At 37.3% G+C, this 11,321-nt stretch overlaps 1 pseudogene; it reads right to left on the bottom strand.

Annotated features, from left to right (window-relative positions):
- Window positions 1-5,784: 5,784 nt before the first annotated feature.
- On the bottom strand, window positions 5,785-10,211 carry LOC118031759 (sugar transporter ERD6-like 7; annotated as a pseudogene).
- Between the last annotated feature and the right edge of the window lie 1,110 nt (window positions 10,212-11,321).

Raw genomic sequence — 11,321 nt, 5'->3', positions numbered from 1 at the left:
GACAGAGACACTGTTGGTTGTCTTTTGCTGCACCAAGAAATCGATCCTGACCCAAGTCTAAACACATATCCAGTAGTTGATCGACGAGTGTCATGATCTCCTGCATAGTCAGCATCACAGTAGCCAACCATTTTACAGTCTTCACCTTTCTTGTACAACAAACCATAGTCAAATGTGCCCTTCACATACCTCAGGATTCTTCGGGCTGCTTCCAAATGAGGCTTCTTTGGATTTTGCATGTATCTGCTCATTACACCTACTGCATATGAAATATCAGGTCTGGTCACAGTTAGATATAACAAGCTTCCCACCATCTGTCGATACATTGTAGCATCTTGCAGCTCCTTGCCTTCATGTGCACACATTCTGGTATTTGGGTCCATAGGTGTTGCAGTTGCTTTACACTCTAGCATCCCAAACTTTTCCAAAAGGTCTTTGGCATATTTTTGCTGACATAGAATTACTCCTCTGCGTGTGATACTTATCTCTAAACCAAGGAAATGATTCAGCTGTCCTAGTTCCTTCATTTCAAACCGAACAGACAAATTCTCCTTGGTTTGGCAGATTTCTTCAACATCATTTCCTGTGATGATTATATCATCGACATATACGAGTAGTATAGCTAATTTTTCACCATTAGCTTTAACAAATAAGCTGGAATCTGCATGGCTTACTGAAAATCCACTCTTTGTTAAGAATTCGGCAATCTTACCATACCAAGCCCTTGGTGCTTGTTTCAACCCGTAGAGTGCCTTTCTCAGCTTGCATACGTAGTTGGGATGACTTTGATTTTGAAACCCCATTGGCTGATCCATATAGATCTCTTGATCTAGCTCTCCATGCAAGAAAGCGTTCTTCACGTCCATCTGCCACAAGATCCACTCCTTGTTGGCTGCAACAGCGAGTACAACTCGCACGGATGTAAGTTTTGCAACTGGACTAAACGTTTCGTTATAATCTAGTCCATATTGTTGAGAAAATCCTCGTGCTACCAGGCGAGCCTTGAGTCTTTCAATTGTTCCATCTGTGCGTCGTTTTATCTTATACACCCATTTACATGAAATGGGTTCCACATCCTCTGGTCTTGGTACAAGATCCCAGGTCTGATTTTGTTGTAGTGCTGTAATCTCTTCTTCCATAGCCTTATTCCAGTTTGAATTTTGAGAAGCTTCTGTAAAGGTTTCTGGTTCTTTTACACCTTCTACCACTGCAGCATTTGCATATTTTGCATTTGGCTTCTTCATTCGTGTTGATCTTCTAGGTGGATTTGATGTTGTTGCTGCATTGAATTCTTCACTTGGATGGTCATGTATACCAGTTTGCCACGGGTTCTCTTTAATTTCAGCATCAACATCAATTACTTCTTCTTGACTGTCAGTGTTATCTTCATCTTTGTTCAACTGGATTCGAGCAATTTGCATTTCTTCTTTAAGCCCTTCTGAGTCTGGTAGTGATTGATGTTTTATGGACCACCATGAAGATGATTCATCAAACACAACATTTCTGGATGTGTAGCATTTTCCAGTAATTGGATCACAGCATCTCCACCCTTTCCGTTGATTATCAAAACCAACAAAAATACATCTAACAACCTTCTTGTCCATCTTGTTGCGTAGATGATTAGGTATAAAAACATAACATACACATCCAAAAACTCGAAAATAGCTCACTGTGGGTTTCTTATTCCATAGCTTTTCAAATGGTGACTGGAAATCAAGCCTCTGCTGTGGAAGCTTGTTGATTACAAAAGCTGCAGTCTTCATTGCTTCTGCCCACCATCTACCTGGAACATTCTTTGCATGAAGCATACTTCGACAAGTCTCTGCTAAATGCCTGTTCTTCCTCTCAGCAATACCATTTTGCTGCAGGGTATTTGCACAGGTGAATTGATGATTAATTCTGCAATCTCTTAGATAGTAAGAGAATTCATCTGATATGTACTCTCCCCCATTGTCAGAACGTAGACAACATATTCTTTTATTGATCTCAGCTTCTGCCACCTCTTTGAACTCCTTGAATCTTGAGAGTGTCTCAGATTTTTCCTTCATAAAATAAACCCACACAAACTTTGAAAAATCGTCAATAAATGTTACCATGTATTTCAAGCCACTAACAGAAGCTTGCTTAACAGGTCCAAACACATCAGAATGAATGAGCTCTAATGGTCCCTTTGCTCTCCACTTCGATTCTTCATATGGCAGTTGATGTGCCTTGCCAAATTGACAGCCTGCACAAATTGCATCGATCCTTACTTCAAGCTGAGGCAGACCCTTCAATGCAGACCTTCTCATCATCATGTTGAGTTTAGAAAAACTCACATGACTCAGTCTTTGATGCCATAGATCCACTGTCTCACTCTTCCTTGTCTTGTCTACATATGCTGTTTGTGCAGACATCACATACACTGATTCAAGCCTCTACCCCTTTATCACTGGTTCATCTAGACTTTCAAGATCACGGTACACTTTAACATCTTGAGGACCAAAGAGAACAAAGTGTCCTGAAGATGTTAATTGTGCCACTGACAAGAGGTTTTTCTTCATTCCAGGAACATGATAAACATTTTGTAGTGACACATCCTTGAGATTAAGTTGGGAAGAGACTACAGCATCCCCAACATGGGCTATAGCCAGCTTTGAATTGTTTGCTGTGACTACTACGTGTTTTCCCTTGTATTCCACCAGATTCTTCAATTTTTCTTTGTCACCTGTCATATGATTTGAGCAGCCTGAATCAATGATCCAGTTCTTTTCATAATCAATATGTTCAGGTGTTGTTACTGTGAAGGCTGCCTCTTTTACTCCAGTAAAGAATGCATGAGCATCCCATTCATCTTCTATTTTGAAGGCGACGGCATCATTCTCCACATGCTCCTTCCTCTGCAAACACTCTTCTTCTTCTACTGCCGTGAAGAATGCATGAGCATCCCATTCATCTTCAATTTTGAAGGTAGCTGTATTACCTTCAACATGCTCCTTCTTTTGCCAACAGTCTTTTGCCATATGACCCTTCTTCCCACAGTTATAGCACTTCCCTTCAAATTTTCTTTTGATCCCGTAGCCCCTTGCTTCACTGGAATTTCTTTCTTCTCGATTGAACTTTGTTTTGTCTTCATTTCTTTTGGATCTGTCATTGGCATGTTGCTTTGGCTTCCATCTGCCTTTATGGACATAAAGTGCATCAACTTCACCCTTGAGTGCAACTTCTCCCATTTGTTTGGCTAGTGCTTCTTGACCAGCCAGCAGATTCTCAAAACTCAACAAGTGATGGTTGAGTCTGCCATCCTTGTACTGCAGCAACAAAGCTTCTGAAATCTGGCCGCAAACCATGGATAATTATCCTTTTCATCCTGGTTTCACCAATTGGAGCTTCTGCATCCAATTCAGAAATTTCTCGACAAAGTGTCTTCACCTTGTGGAAAAACTGGGCAACAGTTAGTTCACGTTGAGCTATTGACAGCAGCTCACTCTCTAACAGTTGAAGCTTTGTATCATTCTTCTTTGAGAATAAATCTGCAAACGTCTTCCAGGCTTCATGAGGATTTTTGGCATCCCGAATGTGTTCCAACACATCTTCTTCAATTGTTGTTTTCAAAGCAAACATTGCTTTGCCTGCTTTAATCTTCCACTTTCGTAATGCACCATTTGCATCCTCAGCCTCTGGTTGTGTAATTTCACAGCCATTCACAACTTCCCACAAATCCTGGCCCTGCATGTAAGACATCATGCACGTTGACCAAGTATTATAATTCTGGTTGTTGAGCTTCTTAATTCCCCCAATAACTTGAAGATCACCCATCTCACTCTTTTCTTTTCCTCACGTGTTTGACTCTCAAATATCAAATAAAACACTCTCTCTTGATCCCGGCTCTGATACCAATTGATGAACTTTTGATATTCAGAAAGACAAACAATTAAAGAAAGAAAAACACACTTTATTGATGGATGAAATTAATGCAGCAGCTACAAGCCTTTATATAGGCATTTTACTTAACAGGCTTCCTACAAATAAGACACGGAATGACTATAAAAATAGAAAGAATAAAACAACTGACTTTCCTAATCATACTGCAACAAATTCCTTGTGACTAGGATTATTCCTATTTTATTGGAAAACAAATTGACTAAACCAGCATATCACTCTTGACTCAGTCACGGTCTGATGTTGATTAACTTTAACACATTATATTTTCACAGAAATACAGGTCCCCCCCCTCCTTCCTTCCTCCCCCCACCTTTTGCTTGTGTTACTCTCACAGATGGGCTCTTCGTATACTTTAATCATTATGTAGGCTTAGTTGATATAGTTAGCTTTTGCATAGACTTCAATTTTGATTTGCTCTAGTTCATGCTATTTGTTGGTTTATCAATAACTCCCTCTGCAAAATGAGGGATCAAATCTAATTGATCGAGGCATGTTTTCCACTCAGCAGTCTCTCTTCCACTCTCCGGGCACTTTCTTTTGATGATGAAGGAGATAGAATGGCTACCTGTAGGTAAGCAAATCTTTTCTCATTTTGATGGTCATTGGGGGAACGATTTTTATTCTTAAGGAATCTAGTAAAAAAACCAGAGTTGTTCTGGCAGGCAACTGAACAGATGAATAAGGAAGAAGGGAAAACTGAAGTTCCATAGCTCTCTATTATTCTCAATAGTGGTCGAAGTCCCGTCAATGTGTTTTTATATATATAAAAAATTCAATTAAAAATTTATTAAAATAATATTTTTTTTTCATATTTTTATTTATTTATAATGTCAACATATCAAAATAATTTTGAAAAATCTAAAAAAATATCAATTTGATATTATTCTAAAAAAAATAGTTTGAAAAATAATGTTGAATCGAAAAAAACTAATAGACACATTAAAATAATTTTATAAGGGTTTGTTTTGAGAGTCTAGTAGAAATTATTTTTCAATTTTTTTTTAGTTTGGAAATGTATCATAATAATATTTATTTTAAAATATAATTTTTGATATTAGTATATCAAAACAATTCAAAAATACAAAAAAAAATAAATTTGAAAAAAATCTCAAAATCATGATTGTATTGTTATGTCAAATTATAACAAAAGCTAAATGGTGTGAAGAAATCACTGTAGATCAAGAGACATTTCACTGTAGATTGTAATAATAGTTTTACTTTCAATTTCTTATTTTTTTATGAGCGGATAAATGTTTCTTTAACTTTCTTCTACAAAGACAATCAAGTTTTCTCAATTTTCAAGTATAAGCAAATAACAACTTTAGAGGTATTTCAATGCTATTAAGAAGGTGCGTGAGATTTTTTGGTAGCCAAATCTGTCCATCCGTCATATAACTAGATGCACAATTATGCTCTCTTTCACATGGAATGACGCATGTAGATATATCATGTAGATATATCATGATTGGATTGTCATCGGTGATTAATTGTTTAAGTTTTTATTCTTTTCTCTAATTCATAAAAATTAGCTATTTTATAGAATGCAACATAAAATACAAGTTACTCTTATTTTTAATTTATGCACCATTTAAAACTCTAAATAATATAAATAAGCTGCTTGGCAACTAAACCATGTAGTATATGCAGGGATAGGCTGCGAGCTCAGCTAGCATCAGTGTCTTTCTCTCAAGTTCGAAAAAAATGTGGTGGTTTGAGAGATTATCATGTATTGTGCTGTAGGAATTCCATCTGCAATGGGCAGCAGGAAACTTCTCCATTCATTTGGATGGAACACAAGCTTTTCAAACCAAAATTAATACACATCAAACTTCAAAAACAAATAACTATTATTATATTATATAATACGATGGCCACTAGAAGCTTTCATGGTCGTTAACTTCAGGGCTCGTGGGATTAGTCGAGGTGCGCACAAACTGGCCCGGACATCCACCTTGATAAAAAAAAAAAAACTATTATTATTTTTTAGTTTCCGCAAGCAAGCAGGGTGTAGCTACTTGATGTATTGTTGATGTTCTTTATTTATTTCAATGACATAGCGATTGTTATATCATTAGAGATAGCGTGTGCTTTGTTTCCAGCTACTAGCATCAACGTATGGCTGCTTGAATTTGTTCCAGGGTTCTTCCTTTTGTTTCTGGCACCAGCAATGCCACAAACGCTATGGTCATCGCATTGATCGCAGCATAAAGAATAAATGTACCTGAAAACAAGACTCGGATAAGTCAGATTTCGGCTTGCACATCTTGCTTTACAATTTAATGTTAAATTGCTTCTGATAAAATGAAGTTTTAGATTTATTTACCATAGGAGCTCCAGGACATGAGGAAGTTGAAGGTGAAGGAAACTGCCCATGCACAGAACCAGTTCACTAGTGTTGCTAGGCTTCCAGCAACTCCTTTGATATTCAAAGGGAATATCTGCAACAAAAAGATAATGTTTATATTGGGGGGATATATCCAATATATATGGAGACGGAGCTATCATCTTGAATGGAGTATTAGATTACCTCTGACATTATAACCCAAGGAATTGGACCCATTCCTGCCGAAAATGTTCCTATATATAGCTAAACTCGAAGAGTGATTGTCAGATTTAACATGGGAATATACGGGGCTTTTTGTCGCTAATTTTGTTTACTCTTTAGGAAGATCAATCCAAGCTAACAGTGATATCGTTTGAGAAAACTTGTAGCCTTACCAATATGCCGGTTACAGCGAGCATGGGAGCTGACTTGAGTGCTAATTCATGAACCTGTTTTACACACAAGGTATCTCTAAATATTTATATATCTGGAAAAGAAAGCATCGTGAATTATGACTTGTAAGGTGTATATGAGAATGGGAGTTTGACTATAACCTTCAGATAGAATGAAAGGCCTGTTATTAGGCAGGCGATGACCAGTCCTGATGCAGAAACCTAGAACGCAGAGGAAGTACAGCTTTCAATATGTGAAGGGGTGGTTAGTCTGAGGAAGCTCTAACTGAGACGTGAACAAAACTTTACCAGTAAAAGAGGCTTTCTTCCAACTTTATCTATAATGGTTGTGTTTAGGACAACAAACACAACCTGCAAAATGGAATTGTTTCAGTCAATTCGAAGCGGGTTGAGACAATTAAACTTTCTTTCTAATTTGACTAGCATTCTGGGAAGTTAGAAACCTGAAGGATGGCATAGATTATGGTTCCAACAGACGGAGAAAATCCTGAAATATCAGTCAGAAAATTAGAACATTAATCATGAATCTTTGAGCAGCATGCCAGTTCAAACTTTGAGTTATTCGGTCTTCTTTACCTGCTACTTCAAAGATAGAGCTGGCATAAAAGCAAACCGCATTGATTCCTCCAAATTGTTGCAAAACCATCAATCCAACTCCTATCTGGAAAATAATTAAGACGTTAAAATAAAAGGTAGTGGTGGAGCGAATACTTATTTTTCACTGAGATCAGTAGGAAGTAATGAAATATTTACAAGGACTGAGTGCAGGTTTCTTCTTTGGAATAGGTCTAGCAGTTTGGCTTTTGGGAGGCGTTCCAGAGTTTCTATATAATCCTGTCATACAATTGACATAGTACTCGTTATTTTATTTTTTATTGTAAATTTTGAGACATTTACAATGAAATCCTAATGCAGACTAGAAACTGGGAACCTTGATTTCAATTGCCTCGTAAGATATATCAGCAGCCCTGCCACGAAGTTTCTGTAATGTGGTTTCAAACTCATTTTCACGCCCCTCTTTGCCTGGATTTCATCAGATAGTGTGTCATGCATATGTTATTCTTCGTCATTTATATATAAATATTTATGTTTTTTACCAGCCATCTGGGAGACTCTGGAATGAGAAATAGGCCAACATGCAGAATTAGACAAGGGATAAGTCCTGCAAGACTTCAGAGGTAAGCTCCCTGACATACTATCCGTTGCATTATTTTTCTTTTGATGATTGAATATGCAAATGGACAGAGTAAACATACCAGTCAAAGCCAAAACCCTCCATCTCAGTAGTGTCCCTATTATGAATGCAACAGACACTCCAGTAGCAACCATAAGCTGAAGATATGATAATGTAACGAGTTGTGAATAGTAATCCTTATGTATAATTTGTCGTTATGGATGATCTGCATTGTCTATTTCATGTTCTTTTATTCAGAAAGAATCCATCAAGTTAGACGGTCACAACATGGGAATACAAATTTAACTATGAAAATAGTGTGTGCGTGATTTCGCTCTGTGCAATCTTTACCTGAGTCACAGTTGTTAATGTTCCTCTAAGGTTTGTGGGTGCAATTTCAGCTATAAAAACAGGTACCTGGTCATGATCAATAATGACATGATGCTCATCAGTAACATGTTTTATATTAATCAAATGCTAGACGGGAAATAAAATGTACCACGAAGGACAACGCTCCCATTCCATATCCAGTTGCCAATCTCCAATGTCCAATGCCAGAGCGCCCTTTCATAATGAACCAAGACAGGGTAAGATTTATTGTCATTTATTTGGAAAGATCATTTTTTTATGCTTATTAAGATGACACAAACCTTAGCAAAGTAAATGGCAAGCCATCCTGCAGCACAGAAGGTGCTAGAAAATCTCATCGCCTATATCCCACATGAACACAGTATTATTAGGTGGATGTTCTCTGGAAAAAACATGTAAGAGCAGAATCCTTCGCTAGTTTATCTTGAAAGATTAGGGATTCATAATATCATCAGTTTTCTTACCCCTTTTCGACCAATATAATCAGCAATTGGCCCGCTTGTGATTGCACCGATCATTGCACCAACTGTCAATATGGAACCAAACAAGGAATTACTGCATATGCATAATTGCATACTCAGAAAATCAAAATCAGTTTAGAAGCTAAAACCCTGAGAGTTGATTTCCTACGTTTAAAGTTGCGTCGTACACACGATCTGATTTTGCTAACGGAAACCATGGAGAGGAAACTATCAGCAACATAATCCAGTGAGTTCCTCTCAAGATTTAGCATTCCAGAGATGAAGAATTGATTATTGGATCTGCAGAGAATTCCCTCTGAAAAGAAAGAATTGTCTGAGTTGACAAATGTTTCCAAGTATCAATTTTGTGGGGTCTGATTTTGAGCATTTATCGATGTCATTATCCTTGCTTGGTTTTGTCAGGGTATTAATTCGAGTCTTCAAAAAGGAAAATATTCGTTAAGTTATCTGTTTTTTGGAATAGAAAACTGCTGCTTCTAGGGTGCGTGTAAATTTTTGTTGGAGGTCTGGCTTCTTCATCTTTTCCCTGAGTTTTGCAGCCTCTTAGTCTCTTATGGATCCTTTGTGTGCAGTGATATCATATCACTCCAACGCTTCTACAGTTCTGCCTTTTGTACTTTGCCTACTCTCAAGATTTTCTATGCTCCTATCCTCACTTCCCACCTTAAGCTGCTTCTTTCGTTTCTTCTCATGGATTCATTTTTTGTCAATTTGGATTTTCTTGCACAATTGTTTAACTACTTTAATTTGCCGATGCTTTACTAAGGTTAATAGGTTATTATTTTCTAGTGCTGCCTCTTGGATGTGGCTTTCATTTGTCAGGAGTTTCTATGTTTGAGTTCGACTTCTGTTTGCTAATGCCCCTAATTGTTTGCCTAAATAAGCTTCTGCTCCTCCTATGCTGATCTAGCTGTTCCATGGTGCTGGACTATGCTTTTTGTCCTATTCTACGCTGTCTACAATTTTCTGGTTTGCTCCTGGGATCCTTAGTTTTAATCTGTTACTTCTGGCATCATTCTCGTATGAAGGTTAGCTTAACATTTTCCAATCAATAAAATCTCTTCGATTTTTCAAGAAGAAAAGAAAAGAGTGAAGCTAAGGCCTTGCTTGAATCATTAACTCACCTCTGCTATAGACAAAGACAGATCTTCCCTTATAGCTTTTTGAGTTGGTGATGAATAGCCAGACTGGATTCAAAAGCAAACATCTGTTGTCAGCAGTCGTAACAATGCAAGGTTTTGAACCACTAACTAATAGTACGTGTTTTTAGAGTTGAAAAGGAAATGACGAGGCGGCACTTACACAGGATCCAACTTCAAAAGAACCAGCAACGGCAACAAATGTGCTGAGGTAAACCATCCAAGCAATACCAGTATTGTTGCTGCTACACCGAGAGCCGGATCCTTCTTCGCGAGATGAATTCTGGAGCATGAGTGGTTCTCTTGCATCTTCGAGCGCACCATCGTGATCATTCTCCATCTTTTCTCTGATGGCCATGCCTTTTCTTTTCTACTATCTATCTCCTCTCTCTCTCTCTCTCTCTCTCTCTCTCTATATATATATATATATATATATATATATATATATATAAAATGGACGAAAACAGGCTAAAGAGAAGTCTGACGAAATGTTTTTGTGGTCGAAGAAGACAGATTGAAAAAGGCCCGAAATGAGATATATTTATTGAGCAACAAAACGTGGACGATATTTGCTTTCGAAAGTAGCCCAAAACACTCTGGTCTCGGAGCTGTCAAACTTCAACAATCATAATAATAGAGCATGGCTCACGGCTTCCTCTTATGTTAGCAACGTAATGCACATTTTGTAGTGGGATCTGCCCTTTATACTGTGCAAAAACGTAGCTGGTTTCGTAAGAAACAGGAAGGGATTAATTAGGTGTATCAACGCTGAGTCAATCGCTGAAAGAGCAAAACATCAACATGCTAGCCTTGCTACTTCTTGGTATGTTCTTTCAGAAAGTTTTTAGCAGATTATAAAAGACTATCAATTCTAAGCTCTAATTCGCTCTGTGCTTATAAAATCTGTCTCCTTCAAGCATGGAACAGTCGAGCCATAAAACATTTTTCTATACCTGACCATTGTATTGACAGTATCTGCTTTTGGAGAGAAAAAAAACCTGTGCCTGTAAAAATAAATAAGTGCCCGTTTTGATATTTTGGAAGTTTATGTGAATGTAACCCTAAAATAATACCCAAGTTGTAAAAGGAATAATAATAATAAATAACTAAATAAAGACAGGGTTATTCCACGTCACACAAGTGGCACTCAACACAACCAAAAAGATACAAGTTATGTGGAAAATGACAAAGCGTTGAATTGATGGTGTGAAGGTTGACAAGCAGGTGCAGGGTTATTGGTAGATAGCGAAGATGAAAGGAGTGCCCTAAGACAAAGATGCAAGAAAGGACAAAATAATCGTCCGACATTTTTTCACGATGATCCTATAAGCTATATATTTTCAGAACTCAAAGGATTCTAAGGTTTTAAAAACCAAAAGGGAGTTTTAAAAATTAGTTTTAAAGTTATACATTTAAGGTTTTCTTTTAGTTATTCTAGTCATTGTATGTAGAACACTAAAGAAGTGATTATCATCTGTTTGTTTTGTATTTCAAAAA

The sequence above is a fragment of the Populus alba genome, chromosome 14 (genome assembly GCF_005239225.2).
Source record: "Populus alba chromosome 14, ASM523922v2, whole genome shotgun sequence".
In the NCBI taxonomy this organism is placed as follows: Eukaryota; Viridiplantae; Streptophyta; class Magnoliopsida; order Malpighiales; family Salicaceae; genus Populus; species Populus alba.
Note: the sequence above shows the minus strand (reverse complement) of the source record. Positions and strands in the feature narration are given on the sequence as shown.